A 16,403-nucleotide genomic window follows, 5' to 3' on the forward strand; every position below is an offset into this window, starting at 1 on the left:
CAATGAAGGTTTTAAAGTAATCTGTAAAGATGACTTTGATTCAGATAAAATCCTTTCAAAAGAAGCAAGAGATATATTTTACAATGAAGGCCTTATTGTTGTCATGCCACCAGAACAAAAAGCAAAAAGATCAGTTTTTGTTCGTCAAGTCGATCAAGAGATCGGGAGGAAGACCTGAAAGAAGAACTGGAACGCCAAAATAGGTGGATGAAGATTGAAGAAGTCATTAAGATAAAGGACTATACTCATGTTTGAAGAAGTGTCAATGGCTGAGAAAGTTTTACAACAGGGCTTTCTAATATTCAACATGTCAGTCACACCACATCAAATAAAGAAGGAGACATTCATCAGTCTGCAAACTTGCTTCTCCTGCTACAAATATGAAGAACACACAACGAGAGACTGTCCGGAAAAAGAAAAAAAGTACTGCTCAGATTGTGCAGGCGACGACCATACCTACACTGAATGTAAGAATACACATGTTGGCTGTCTCAACTGTAAGAGAAACGGGAATGTATACATAGGACATAGGACGTTAGCAATGGCATGCCCAATAAAAAACACATGATAAAGTACAAGAAACAAGGAAAAAGGAACAAGACAAGAAGGATACGACATACGTCGAAATAGCAAAGAGAGCGGTCCAAGAGGCTCATAGACCAGAATCCACAGTATTAAACCTAAGTGAGCCAATACATGATAAGGTAATGATTAGTATGATCCATGCACATTTGCACAATATCATTGCACCCGGATCATACAATGAGGAATTAAGGAAAATGTTTAAATTGAATAACCTACCAGAGATGATATTTCCAGAGAATCCACAATCCGAAAAACTATTTCAGACAACATATGCAAGCGAACTGAGAGAAAGACTACATCAAGACGAACAAAGGTTTGAGCAAGGAGCAACAGCTGATACACAAGGAACACAAGCGACTGATAGAGATCCCAGACAAATGACTAGAAGTGACAAAGAGAAGATAGAAATAACAAAAGGACAGACAAAGGAGTAGGAGGAGAGAAGATAAGATGGAAACTGATCACAATATACAACCTGAATCTGCTGAAGAAATTGGATTAAAAGTTATCACTACAACAAAACATGGAATCCCAACATCGAGACCAACAGGAGGGACAATAGTAAAAAACTGTGAAGGAGGGATATACAAGTGGACATATCAAGAAAAATCCCTAAGTGAAGATTATGTCTGGTCACTAATTACTACGGACAAACTAAAGATTACGGCCAAAGACTTTAAAATAGTAGACCCGTCAGAGTATAGAAGAGTCAGAAGCGGGAAACAGGATGATAGGTCTCCACTCCAACTGCCACAATCCAAGTATAAGAAATAATGGACAATAGACAAACAGTAAGAACTTTAAGAATAATACAACACAACGTAAGAAACTGGAAGACCGAGAGAATTAACCTAAGTAATATATATCGCGAAATTGACCCTGACATTATACTAATAAACAGTCACGGTGAGACAGAAAACAACAACATAAAACTCTTTAACTATTATGTAAACCAAAGAAATAAATCGGGCGAGAAAAATGACGGAGTAGCGATAGCGGTTAAAAGAAACTTAAAATTTAAACTAATTGATGACTTCCAGGATGAATTTCTAGCAATAAAAATAAATACAACTCAAGGAGACGTAATTATTGCTACTACTTACCTATAGAAGACCTATTAAAATTGGCTAACAATAGTCATCCGATGTACATCTTAGGAGACTTTAACGCCAGACATAGGATTTTTGACAATACAAATAATAACGTCGTGGGAAACGCCCTTAATCAATTAATAAATTTAGGGAAAATCAATCATCTGGGTCCTAACTTTCCAACCTGGAGAAATCACAATACACAATCGACACCAGACAAAATTTTTACCAACAACAAAGCCTTTTTCAATTACCATATAATACAGGCAGTGACCATCTGCCAATTATACTAACACTGTCAACAAGCCCCATACAGATACCAATAAAAAAGAGACTGAAAATGAGTAAAACAGACTGGGACAGCTTCAAAGACGACTTAAGTAATCACCACTCGATTAACCTACAAGGGAAAACAACAGAAGATATAGACTCAGAAATGGACAGACTGCACTCAGCAATAAAAACATCTATAACCAAACACACTCCTACTTCACACTTTAGAACATTACCCAACAACAGACTACCAGAAGAAGTTAAATTAATCCAGACCTATTACAATGAAATAAACAGGTATATGGAAAGACACGGCAGTAACAGATGGCTATTGTTACGAGTTGGGGATTTAGAATATAGTTATACGTCTACCCAGATCCCAACAGGTAACAACAATAAAAAACAAAGACAATCGGACTATAAAAGGGTAGACAAAGGATGCGAGTTTTCGTTGTATATAATAGAGTACCATAAATCCCTTAACAAAATATTCAGCTTATAAATTACCCTTAACCAAACTTAACCTAAACATTAACAGTATATACATATTAATAAACATAAAACAATCTCGAAGCAAGTGGACGTGGGGAAATTAATACAAGAGATACTAGTACTTAAGTGAGGAGCTGAGATGGCTGACGAGTAAGGCTGAGTATTGTAGAAGACGGTAGGTAGTCACTGCACGTACGTAGGTTTAGAGGATAGATGATCCTGTGGTCACTTCCCAGAGCCAAGTGCTCTCTCCTCGAATTGGAGGTGACGCAACAACCAGGATAGGGAGAAGGAAACCTCGGAGTGGTAACTAAGACGAGTCATACTCGTGTCTCGTCCCTAGATGGCGTTGCTCGTGGTGCTGGGTAGGTAGATCAGGACAATAGATGGCGTGCTTCGTAGTGCTGGGTGGAGGGTTCGTAACACACCCCTCCAAAGACCTCCGTAGCGCGGGCGCGAAGGAGGTGATCACCTGGTGCGTCTGGAGAGTAGCTGCTGCATTTCCACTGGAGCTCGGGATAAGGAGTCTGCAATCAGGTTATAGGGCTGGGTGAGGAGAGCCCAGCGGAGGATTCGCTGGTTGGAGGTCTTGTTGGTTTGGATGAACGTGAGTGGGTTATGGTCGGTGAAGACTAGGGTTGTTTGTGGGCAAGACTGGAGGTAACATTCAAACTTCTTTATTGCCAACACCAGAGCCAAGGCCTCCTTCTCTATGGTCGAGTAGTTGGTCTGATGTTTTTTCAACTTGGCGGAGTAATATGCCACAGGGTGAAGAACATCAGTGGTTGGGTCGGGTTGTAGGAGCACAGCCCCCACTCCGACACCACTAGCGTCGATTTGCAGATGGAAGGGCGAGGTGTAGTCAGGCTTGGAGGCAAGGAAGGCTTTGAGGCGGTGGAAAGACTGGTCGCACCTCTGGTTCCAGATGTAAGGGACCGCAGAACTGGTAAGGTCTGTGAGGGGTCCGGCCACGCTGGAGAAGTTACTGCAGAACCGACGGTAGTAGCCGCACATCCCCAGGAAGCGCATGAGTTCCTTCCTCGTCCTTGGAGTGGGGAAGGACAAGATGGCTCTAACGTTTGCGTCCTTGGGTCTCACCATACCATGCCCAACGATATGTCCCAGGTAAGTCACTGAGGCCCGGCCAAAAGCAGATTTAGCCAGGTTTATGGTGAATCCAGTCTCTTGCAGTCGTGCAAACAGTATCTCCAAACGCACCAGATGTTCGTCCCAGCTGTCCGACACCACCACCAGGTCATCCAGGTAGGCGAACGTCCCACCTAGGTCCTGAATTAGGAAGTTGATGGCCCTCTGGAATGTGGCCGGAGCATTAGAAAAGCCAAACGCCATAACCAAATATTGAAAAAGACCAAATGGAGTTATAAATGCCGAGATTATTTTGGCCCTATCCGTGAGTCCCACTTGATAATATCCTTTCAATAAGTCCACCGTACTGATAAATTTGGCACAGCCTATGCTGTCTATTATATCTTCAATCAAAGGTAAAGGGTAGGAGTCTGAGACAGTGACCTGGTTCACTTTACGATAATCGGTACAGAAACGAAAAGTGCCATCGGGTTTTGGAATGAGAAGGCAAGGTGAAGCCCAGGGGAGGTACTAGGCTCAGCTAAGTTATGTTTTAACAAAAAATCTACCTCCTTTTTCATAATCTCTTTTTTTTGTGGATTTAGTCGATAGGCTGATTGCCTAATGGGTTGTACATCATCCGAGATTAGCTTAATATCATGTTTAAGTATATTGCAAAACCCTGGGAGGTCTGATGTGACTTTAGGAAATGTTGATAATAACTTAGTGAGATCTTTTGCTTGAGATGGATTCAGAACAGAAAAATACTCATCCAAGTTGTTGAGTATGTGACTGTTAGTAGGGTTTTCTTTAGGTAGAGGGAAGTCTAAATTCTCCAATAGGTCCATGTCATCTGTCTCCGGCTCCGGCCCTGACAAAACCGTATGCAATACAGGTTGACTTATAGCCTCTGGGATGTCTTCCTCTGACTGCCTGGAATGGTAAAGTTTCATGAGATTAATGTGAACAAGTTGTGAATCTTTTCTGCGATCAGGAGTATGGACTATATAGTTGAGAGGAGATAGTTTATTAGCAACTATATAGGGACCAGTAAACTTGCTTTTAAGGGAGAGCCTGGAATGGGTAGAAAGAGTAACACTTTGTCACCTGGAGAAAATGATCTTTTAACTAATTTAGGTTGGGACTTCACCATTTTTCTTGGACTTTTTAAGTTTGACTGAGCAATGGTTCGGACTTCAGTTAATTTGTCCCTTAAAGTGTCAATGTATTGGGAAACTGTTGCGAGCTTAATAGATGGAGTGTCAAACCACTGCTCCTTTACTATTTTAAGGGGTCCCCTTATTTGTCTCCCATATAGTAACTCGAACGGGGAGAAACCCAATGACTCCTGGGGACATTCCCTGATGGCAAAGAGTAACAAGTCTATGCTTTCATCCCATTCCTTTTGGTGTTCTATACAGTATTTTTTGAGCATTGATGTACAATGGTCCACACTGAGGTCTTTCATCACCTGTTTGAAAAGATTGCTCGTAAAATTGGTGCCCTGATCGGATTGGATCTCTTTAGGAATGCCCACTGAAGTGAAAAGGTGCAAAAGATGTTTGATTACGTTTTTTGAAGTGATGCTTTTAAGGGGAAAAGCCTCAGGATAACGTGTACTGGTATCCATAACTGTGAGCAGGAATTGATTTCCCTTCTTAGTCTTTGGTAATGGGCCCACACAATCCACAACAATCTTTTCAAATGGTGTAGAAAATACTGGGATGGGCTTAATATGACAAGATTTTAGGTATTTTGACACATCCTTCCTAAGTCCAGGCCAATAATAGTGTTGGAGGAGCTTTTTATATGTTTTCAGGATTCCCAAATGTCCTGAAATACCATCATGGGCAAGGGCAATTAATGCTGGTCTGACTGAGGTGGGAATTACCACTTGATGTATTTCAGACCACGTGTCTAGATGGGCAAGCTCAGGGGCCTATAGGCCCTCATCAAAACCCTTCATGATAATAAAAACACGGAAGGGTGTTAAAATCTTTACCCTCAACTGCTGCATGATGAAGTTTAGTCAAAGATGGATCAGATTGTTGGGCTTTAACGAGCTCATCCTTACTAATTGTCTTATTGTACAGATCTTCTGTGGGTAGGAAAATATTAGAGGTGGTTTTAGACGAAGAGGGCCCATTTCGCACACTCTGTGACCGGGTGACAGCACAAGATGGGAAAAGATGAGGAATAGTTTCTTTAAGGTCAGTGGTGGAGTTGACAGGTAAGGGAGAGTCGACTGTCTTTATGTTAGGAACCACTAGATCTCCTACCAAGTCATTACCCAATAATAAATGAATGCCGCACACAGGCATTGGGTCTTTCCTTATGGCTATTTGCACTTCCCCAGTAATCAAGGGACATTGGAGGTGCACTTTAGCTAAAGGATAGGAAGAATGGGATGAGAGATCTGAAATTAGAACACTCTCATTAGTAAATGCGGTAGATATATCGGGAATGACGTTAAACAGGAGGATAGATTGTGCTGCGCCCGTATCACGTAGTATACGAATAGGGAAAGAACGAGACCCCTCTATGATTGAAATTTTTCCCTCATAGGTGAATGAAGAGAAGAGATCCTGATGGGGCCTTTCCACATTGGTATTTGCTATTGGTTTGGACTTGGGATCCAGGGAACTACTTTTAGCAATTCGACACTTTGGGTGTTTACAATTCTGGATCGTATGGCCTGGGTTTTTACAGTAAGAACAAGTAAGCTTGGTTGCATCGGGGGAGTAGGTGTGGGACCTTTCGACCTACCACTCACGTTCCCAAGGTTATCATCAGAGGAGGACCTAACATGTCGGGAAGTACCACGTTCTCTACTGCCCAGTGACTCCACCAACAAAGCGTACGCATCAGCCAGCTCAGCAGCACGCCCTAAATTAACCTCTCCACGCTCCTCCACATGCTTCAAGATGTGAAATGGTATCTTGCTCTTCCACTCCTCCAGGACTACCAAATTTAACAAATCCTGAAATGTGGAGGTCTCTGTAGCCTCTAACCACTTCTTAAAAACCTAAGCTTTTCTTGAGCAAACTCAACAAAGGTGTGGGAAAATGGTTTGGTTAGTTTACGAAACTTCTGCCGGTATCCATCTGGCGTGATAGCATAAGAGGTGAGGATATTCTTTTTACGTTATCATAGTCATCAGTCTGGTCTAAACAGTTATAAACTCTACGAGCCTTACCATATAATTTAGGAACTAACACTGACACCCACTGGTCCTTTGGCCACTCATTCTTCCCGGCTATTTTCTCAAAAGTCCTAAATGACCCGTCCATATCGGATTCATCAAACCCGGGAACAAGGGAAGAAGCAGTAGCAGGGTTAAAAGCAGCTAGTTTCTCTCTTAATGCCACTTCCTTTGATCTAAACTCCGATGTTAAGGTGACTTCTATCTCTCTTACCTGTAGTTCTTTCAGTCTAACCTCCTGCTCCAACTTGGCCCGTTCCATCATTTCCTCATGCTCCAACTTGGCCTGTTCCGACCTTCCCTCATGCTCCAACTTGTGCTCCAACTTGGCCTGTTCCGACTCCTGCTCCAACTCGAGTTCTTTCATTTTGATTTGGAACTCGAACCTAGCTCGTTCCAGTTCTAAGGCGTCTATTCGTTGTGTTTCTTGTTGAGGGCTAGCCAGACCTGAAGCAACTTCTGAGTGAGGAGGGGTGGTGGATAGTGGTTGAAGTTTCTTGGACATGGGCGTTAATCTGTCAACAGCGGATTCTTTTAAAACTTCATGTTGAACCAGCACTTCAATCACATGATTTTTAACATTTCCTTAGTCAGTTGCTGTGAAAATGGGATATTATAATAGTTGGCTATTTCTTTCCATTCTTTCTTCAGGATATTAACACGTAATTTAGCTACGGAAGGATTTTCAATAAAATCCTGGAGATCAAAACCTGAGGTGGCCATTGTTAAGAAAAATAGGATAAATTAACTAATGGTCCAAAGATAAGATAAGTGGATAACCCTAGAAAATATCACGGCAGTGGATAACCAGAAAGTCCCGAAAACTAACCAAGTTATACCTAGGGAAATTACACTTATGATTATTGTTCTTCTGAGAAGATCCTTAGATAAGGATAAGAGACTTGAAAGAGGTAGGGCGTATTACGGCATTAATATAAAGATCCGGATTAACAACCCTGATAAATGGTATGATTGACCCTGAATGAGATAATGAGAAGAACAATAATTGAGGCTTTATAATTATGGGGTCCTGGTAGAGCGGGCGTCCCAAGATATCACTTCACCGTAAACTAGTGACTATGGAACAGCCTACTCTGGAGTGAGGGTACGGCATTAAACAGATCCGGATTCTTCCCTACACTCGATAAGACTTACTACACAACTGCCACGTGTAATAACAGGTAAGCCTTATGACACTTGGAACCTAATATCCTACGTCTGTCACTCTTACTGTACGATAATACCAATATATGCAAACACATATGAAGGAAACTTTAAACCACCGTAAAGCAATTGTGAACAGAAGTGACTGGGAGGAATAATTAACACTGAGTAACAAGGAGGAAGGAATATGGTACTTAAGGTCGTGTCCTGTCACGGTCGCCATTTGTTACGAGTTGGGGATTTAGAATATAGTTATACGTCTACCCAGATCCCAACAGGTAACAACAATAAAAACAAAGACAATCGGACTATAAAAGGGTAGACAAAGGATGCGAGTTTTCGTTGTATATAATAGAGTACCATAAATCCCTTAACAAAATATTCAGCTTATAAATTACCCTTAACCAAACTTAACCTAAACATTAACAGTATATACATATTAATAAACATAAAACAATCTCGAAGCAAGTGGACGTGGGGAAATTAATACAAGAGATACTAGTACTTAAGTGAGGAGCTGAGATGGCTGACGAGTAAGGCTGAGTATTGTAGAAGACGGTAGGTAGTCACTGCACGTACGTAGGTTTAGAGGATAGATGATCCTGTGGTCACTTCCCAGAGCCAAGTGCTCTCTCCTCGAATTGGAGGTGACGCAACAACCAGGATAGGGAGAAGGAAACCTCGGGTGGTAACTAAGACGAGTCATACTCGTGTCTCGTCCCTAGATGGCGTTGCTCGTGGTGCTGGGTAGGTAGATCAGGACAATAGATGGCGTGCTTCGTAGTGCTGGGTGGAGGGTTCGTAACACTATATACGACACAGATAGCACTACAGATAAAATTAAGAGACGCATGTAAGGAAGCAAACAATAAAAATGGAATGATATTATAATGGCGGCTGACATGACTAAAGACACAAAACATTTTGGACTTCCATAAACAAGATGAGGGGGCACAACAAGCAAAAACACCATACATTAAAGACCAAAATGGAACAAAATTGCACGAGGAAAATGAACAAGAGTCAGCATTCAAAAGGGAATGGGTAAAAGTTTTTAAAATATCAGATGAGGAAAATGAAGATTTTGATAGTGAACACGAAGAAAGGATAGAAGAAGAAATGGGAAGACAAATACATAGAATCACCCCAAGGCAATATATAGACTATAACTTATTACCTAATAATCAAATAATAACCATGGGAGAAATGATGCACTGTCTGAGGAAATTTAAGGAAAAAGCCCTGGGCTCACAGGTATTACACGAAATATGATCATGAATCTACCTGAAAACATTTTAAATACACTATTAAACATTTATAACGCATGCTTAATAACTGGTTACTTTCCAGACAAACTAAAATATGCTAAAATGATATTTATTCCTAAAGAGGGTAAGGACAATAAGGAAATATTAAACTACAGGCCAATATCTTTATTAGAAATTACCGGGAAACTATTGGAAAAAATATTAAATTCAAGACTTATAGCCTTTTAACACAACATGGGAAAACTAACAACAGACAACATGGATTTATGCCCAATAGAAATACCCTAACTGCAATAGCTATAATAACGGAAATAATTGCAATAGAAAAAAGCAAGGGTAACCAGATCAATATAATTTTAAGGGATGTTTCTAAGGCTTTTGATAAAGTTGGGCATTTAGGCTTGAAATATAAAATATTAAAACTGGGACTTAACGAATACATGCTAAGAATATTGTGTAACTATTTAGATGATAGGAGAGCACAAATTCAAATTGGAAACTTTTAGGAACTATGTTTAATCTTGAGAGTGGAGTACCTCAAGGAGGATGCCTTTCTCCAACACTATATACAATTTATACTTCAGACACACCTCAACCTACCCCCTTTAGTGAATATGTAATGTTTGCTGATGATATTACTCAAATAGTATCATACCCAGGAAAATCAACTCAATTTATGGCACTCTACACGGTAAGAGCGATAAAAAACATAAATGATTTTGAGAAAAATGGAAAATCAGGACAAATAAGAACAAATTCAAGATAATACCAATAGCCAAGATTAAAACAAGTCCAGTAATAGTCGACCAGGAACTATACCCATACGACACTGAAGGTAGGATGCTTGGATTAAAACTAACAAAAAGAGGATATATAACATACTTAAAAGATAAAGAACGACAGGCAAGAATAAGATTATCAAAAATAAAACGCTTTAAGAACCTTAGCATTAATAACAAAAGAAAGATTTATATTGCCCTTGTCAAATCAATTATGGACTACCCACCCATCCCATTGAACACCCTTAGTAAAACGTGCATTAAAAGGTTACAAACAGTACAAAATATAGCCCTCAGATTTATATATAACATAAAATATACAGACCACATCAATAATGAACAGCTACACAGAGAGCAAACCTCTTAGCAATCAATGTAGATATACACAACAAAGCTGTAAATATTTGGAAAAAAGTGACTGAACTTAACACAGAAACATATCAAAACTGGAAAAATAATATAGACAGGAAGAAGTAATTGAACCACCTCCTGCCTCAATATACACATTTCTACATAAAACATTACTAGAGGAATAAAGATGAGAGTGACCAACCAGCTCCACTAAGAACCTGGCATACAGTGTACCTTTAGACTAACACAACTAACACTTAACTAACACCAAAAAAAAATGTGACTACCCTCCCAGTTACACAAGGACCTGGGCGGGCTCACTAACTCCAACAATAACAAAAATAATAATAATAAGCAGCATTATATAAATAAACCAATATTAATACAAAGGTCTGACGACCCAAGGGAGCAGAACAAAGACAAAACACCAATAAGAAAGATGAAGCGATCTGGTTGAGCCCAGATTCTTTCTACTCCTACTGTATTTCAGTTTCACCACCTTTTCTTCAATTCCTAATAATCTTCTTTCACCTCTTAACTAATGACTTCGTATCGTATCGTACTATCTAGCCTAAACTGTTTAGCCTGACGTAGAGTTTTTTAATAAATCTGGTGATATGGAACCACACACAACCCCCTTAACCTGGGATAATGCAATCAAATGGATAATTGCTAACTATTCTCAGAGATAATGCAATCAAATGGTTAGTTGCTAACCGGGGGCTGCGCCCCCGGACCCCCTGTGTTAGATACTGTATTTGGTCATGATGAATTGTTTATTAGACTATAAGAAATCCTCTTCCTTCTTGTATTGGCAAGGGAGTTTGCTTTAACTTAGGTATGCTAGCCTAAGTAAAAATAGACACGGAGCTGCGAAGACCTGATTCTTTTGCTGCATGTTTGAGTCTGCAACTTTGTTGTGATAAGACACTCAATCCTAGTGATTGTACTTACTCAACATAGTGACGGTGTAATTACCATCACAGATTGTACGGGAAATTCCAACTTTGGAAAAAACAAATATTTGGCCTACCCAAATTTTGACTACTACCCGTGCGTCTACGTCCTGGATTGGCCAATCAGTGGTGCCCCACGGTGGCGTGATACATGCACGTTTACTGCGGTGCTCTGATTGGCTGACCGAACGTGGCGTGGTAGGTAGGCTGTTTCTACTCTCTAAGTCCTCTTCTTTCCTTTTTTCATCCCCCTCATGCACTCCGTTCTTTGAACGGGAGGCGGGACTTCGCGATACGGTCGATCCGGCAAGGGAACCTGTGATAGTGCAGGGCACCCCTTGTCCGGGGGTCACCGGTAGGTGGCAACTTTTAGATATTACTATAGTCACAGGTAACCTGGGTGCAGAGCCCGACGCCCGTCCAAGAGGGGGGGGCGGGGTCACTGCTCCCAGGCAGGAGCCCTGTGTTATAGGTAGGATTAGATGTAATCAAGAAGATGACAACTAGCATTAGAATAAAACATAGAGATAAGGGACACTCTATTGGAAGGGAAAAGTGGCAGAAATCACTTACAACAAACTGCAAGTCCCACTAACTAGAATATTCAGCACCAATGAAGGTTTTAAAGTAATCTGTAAAGATGACTTTGATTCAGATAAAATCCTTTCAAAAGAAGCAAGAGATATATTTTACAATGAAGGCCTTATTGTTGTCATGCCACCAGAACAAAAAGCAAAAAGATCAGTTTTTGTTCGTCAAGTCGATCAAGAGATCGGGAGGAAGACCTGAAAGAAGAACTGGAACGCCAAAATAGGTGGATGAAGATTGAAGAAGTCATTAAGATAAAGGACTATACTCATGTTTGAAGAAGTGTCAATGGCTGAGAAAGTTTTACAACAGGGCTTTCTAATATTCAACATGTCAGTCACACCACATCAAATAAAGAAGGAGACATTCATCAGTCTGCAAACTTGCTTCTCCTGCTACAAATATGAAGAACACACAACGAGAGACTGTCCGGAAAAAGAAAAAAGTACTGCTCAGATTGTGCAGGCGACGACCATACCTACACTGAATGTAAGAATACACATGTTGGCTGTCTCAACTGTAAGAGAAACGGGAATGCATACATAGGACATAGGACGTTAGCAATGGCATGCCCAATAAAAAACACATGATAAAGTACAAGGAACAAGAAACAAGGAAAAAGGAACAAGACAAGAAGGATACGACATACGTCGAAATAGCCAAGAGAGCGGTCCAAGAGGCTCATAGACCAGAATCCACAGTATTAAACCTAAGTGAGCCAATACATGATAAGGTAATGATTAGTATGATCCATGCACATTTGCACAATATCATTGCACCCGGATCATACAATGAGGAATTAAGGAAAATGTTTAAATTGAATAACCTACCAGAGATGATATTTCCAGAGAATCCACAATCCGAAAAACTATTTCAGACAACATATGCAAGCGAACTGAGAGAAAGACTACATCAAGACGAACAAAGGTTTGAGCAAGGAGCAACAGCTGATACACAAGGAACACAAGCGACTGATAGAGATCCCAGACAAATGACTAGAAGTGACAAAGAGAAGATAGAAATAACAAAAGGACAGACAAAGGAGTGAGGAGGAGAGAAGATAAGATGGAAACTGATCACAATATACAACCTGAATCTGCTGAAGAAATTGGATTAAAAGTTATCACTACAACAAAACATGGAATCCCAACATCGAGACCAACAGGAGGGACAATAGTAAAAACTGTGAAGGAGGGATATACAAGTGGACATATCAAGAAAAATCCCTAAGTGAAGATTATGTCTGGTCACTAATTACTACGGACAAACTAAAGATTACGGCCAAAGACTTTAAAATAGTAGACCCGTCAGAGTATAGAAGAGTCAGAAGCGGGAAACAGGATGATAGGTCTCCACTCCAACTGCCACAATCCAAGTATAAGAAATAATGGACAATAGACAAACAGTAAGAACTTTAAGAATAATACAACACAACGTAAGAAACTGGAAGACCGAGAGAATTAACCTAAGTAATATATATCGCGAAATTGACCCTGACATTATACTAATAAACAGTCACGGTGAGACAGAAAACAACAACATAAAACTCTTTAACTATTATGTAAACCAAAGAAATAAATCGGGCGAGAAAAATGACGGAGAAGGATAGCGGTTAAAAAGAAACTTAAAATTTAAACTAATTGATGACTTCCAGGATGAATTTCTAGCAATAAAAATAAATACAACTCAAGGAGACGTAATTATTGCTACTACTTACCTATAGAAGACCTATTAAAATTGGCTAACAATAGTCATCCGATGTACATCTTAGGAGACTTTAACGCCAGACATAGGATTTTTGACAATACAAATAATAACGTCGTGGGAAACGCCCTTAATCAATTAATAAATTTAGGGAAAATCAATCATCTGGGTCCTAACTTTCCAACCTGGAGAAATCACAATACACAATCGACACCAGACAAAATTTTTACCAACAACAAAGCCTTTTTCAATTACCATATAATACAGGCAGTGACCATCTGCCAATTATACTAACACTGTCAACAAGCCCCATACAGATACCAATAAAAAAGAGACTGAAAATGAGTAAAACAGACTGGGACAGCTTCAAAGACGACTTAAGTAATCACCACTCGATTAACCTACAAGGGAAAACAACAGAAGATATAGACTCAGAAATGGACAGACTGCACCCAGCAATAAAAACATCTATAACCAAACACACTCCTACTTCACACTTTAGAACATTACCCAACAACAGACTACCAGAAGAAGTTAAATTAATCCAGACCTATTACAATGAAATAAACAGGTATATGGAAAGACACGGCAGTAACAGATGGCTATTGTTACGAGTTGGGGATTTAGAATATAGTTATACGTCTACCCAGATCCCAACAGGTAACAACAATAAAAAACAAAGACAATCGGACTATAAAAGGGTAGACAAAGGATGCGAGTTTTCGTTGTATATAATAGAGTACCATAAATCCCTTAACAAAATATTCAGCTTATAAATTACCCTTAACCAAACTTAACCTAAACATTAACAGTATATACATATTAATAAACATAAAACAATCTCGAAGCAAGTGGACGTGGGGAAATTAATACAAGAGATACTAGTACTTAAGTGAGGAGCTGAGATGGCTGACGAGTAAGGCTGAGTATTGTAGAAGACGGTAGGTAGTCACTGCACGTACGTAGGTTTAGAGGATAGATGATCCTGTGGTCACTTCCCAGAGCCAAGTGCTCTCCTCGAATTGGAGGTGACGCAACAACCAGGATAGGGAGAAGGGAAACCTCGGAGTGGTAACTAAGACGAGTCATACTCGTGTCTCGTCCCTAGATGGCGTTGCTCGTGGTGCTGGGTAGGTAGATCAGGACAATAGATGGCGTGCTTCGTAGTGCTGGGTGGAGGGGTTCGTAACACACCCTCCAAAGACCTCCGTAGCGCGGGCGCGAAGGAGGTGATCACCTGGTGCGTCTGGAGAGTAGCTGCTGCATTTCCACTGGAGCTCGGGATAAGGAGTCTGCAATCAGGTTATAGGGCTGGGTGAGGAGAGCCCAGCGGAGGATTCGCTGGTTGGAGGTCTTGTTGGTTTGGATGAACGTGAGTGGGTTATGGTCGGTGAAGACTAGGGTTGTTTGTGGGCAAGACTGGAGGTAACATTCAAACTTCTTTATTGCCAACACCAGAGCCAAGGCCTCCTTCTCTATGGTCGAGTAGTTGGTCTGATGTTTTTTCAACTTGGCGGAGTAATATGCCACAGGGTGAAGAACATCAGTGGTTGGGTCGGGTTGTAGGAGCACAGCCCCACTCCGACACCCTAGCGTCGATTTGCAGATGGAAGGGCGAGGTGTAGTCAGGCTTGGAGGCAAGGAAGGCTTTGAGGCGGTGGAAAGACTGGTCGCACCTCTGGTTCCAGATGTAAGGGACCGCAGAACTGGTAAGGTCTGTGGGGTCCGGCCACGCTGGAGAAGTTACTGCAGAACCGACGGTAGTAGCCGCACATCCCCAGGAAGCGCATGAGTTCCTTCCTCGTCCTTGGAGTGGGGAAGGACAAGATGGCTCTAACGTTTGCGTCCTTGGGTCTCACCATACCATGCCCAACGATATGTCCCAGGTAAGTCACTGAGGCCCGGCCAAAAGCAGATTTAGCCAGGTTTATGGTGAATCCAGTCTCTTGCAGTCGTGCAAACAGTATCTCCAAACGCACCAGATGTTCGTCCCAGCTGTCCGACACCACCACCAGGTCATCCAGGTAGGCGAACGTCCCACCTAGGTCCTGAATTAGGAAGTTGATGGCCCTCTGGAATGTGGCCGGAGCATTAGAAAAGCCAAACGCCATAACCAAATATTGAAAAGACCAAATGGAGTTATAAATGCCGAGATTATTTTGGCCCTATCCGTGAGTCCCACTTGATAATATCCTTTCAATAAGTCCACCGTACTGATAAATTTGGCACAGCCTATGCTGTCTATTATATCTTCAATCAAAGGTAAAGGGTAGGAGTCTGAGACAGTGACCTGGTTCACTTTACGATAATCGGTACAGAAACGAAAAGTGCCATCGGGTTTTGGAATGAGAAGGCAAGGTGAAGCCCAGGGGAGGTACTAGGCTCAGCTAAGTTATGTTTAACAAAAATCTACCTCCTTTTCATAATCTCTTTTTTTTGTGGATTTAGTCGATAGGCTGATTGCCTAATGGGTTGTACATCATCCGAGATTAGCTTAATATCATGTTTAAGTATATTGCAAAACCCTGGGAGGTCTGATGTGACTTTAGGAAATGTTGATAATAACTTAGTGAGATCTTTTGCTTGAGATGGATTCAGAACAGAAAAATACTCATCCAAGTTGTTGAGTATGTGACTGTTAGTAGGGTTTTCTTTAGGTAGAGGGAAGTCTAAATTCTCCAATAGGTCCATGTCATCTGTCTCCGGCTCCGGCCCTGACAAACCGTATGCAATACAGGTTGACTTATAGCCTCTGGGATGTCTTCCTCTGACTGCCTGGAATGGTAAAGTTTCATGAGATTAATGTGAACAAGTTGTGAATCTTTTCTGCGATCAGGAGTATGGACTATATAGTTGAGAGGAGA

This window comes from Homarus americanus, unplaced genomic scaffold, assembly GCF_018991925.1.
Source record: "Homarus americanus isolate GMGI-L3 unplaced genomic scaffold, GMGI_Hamer_2.0 scaffold8151, whole genome shotgun sequence".
Taxonomy (NCBI): Eukaryota; Metazoa; Arthropoda; class Malacostraca; order Decapoda; family Nephropidae; genus Homarus; species Homarus americanus.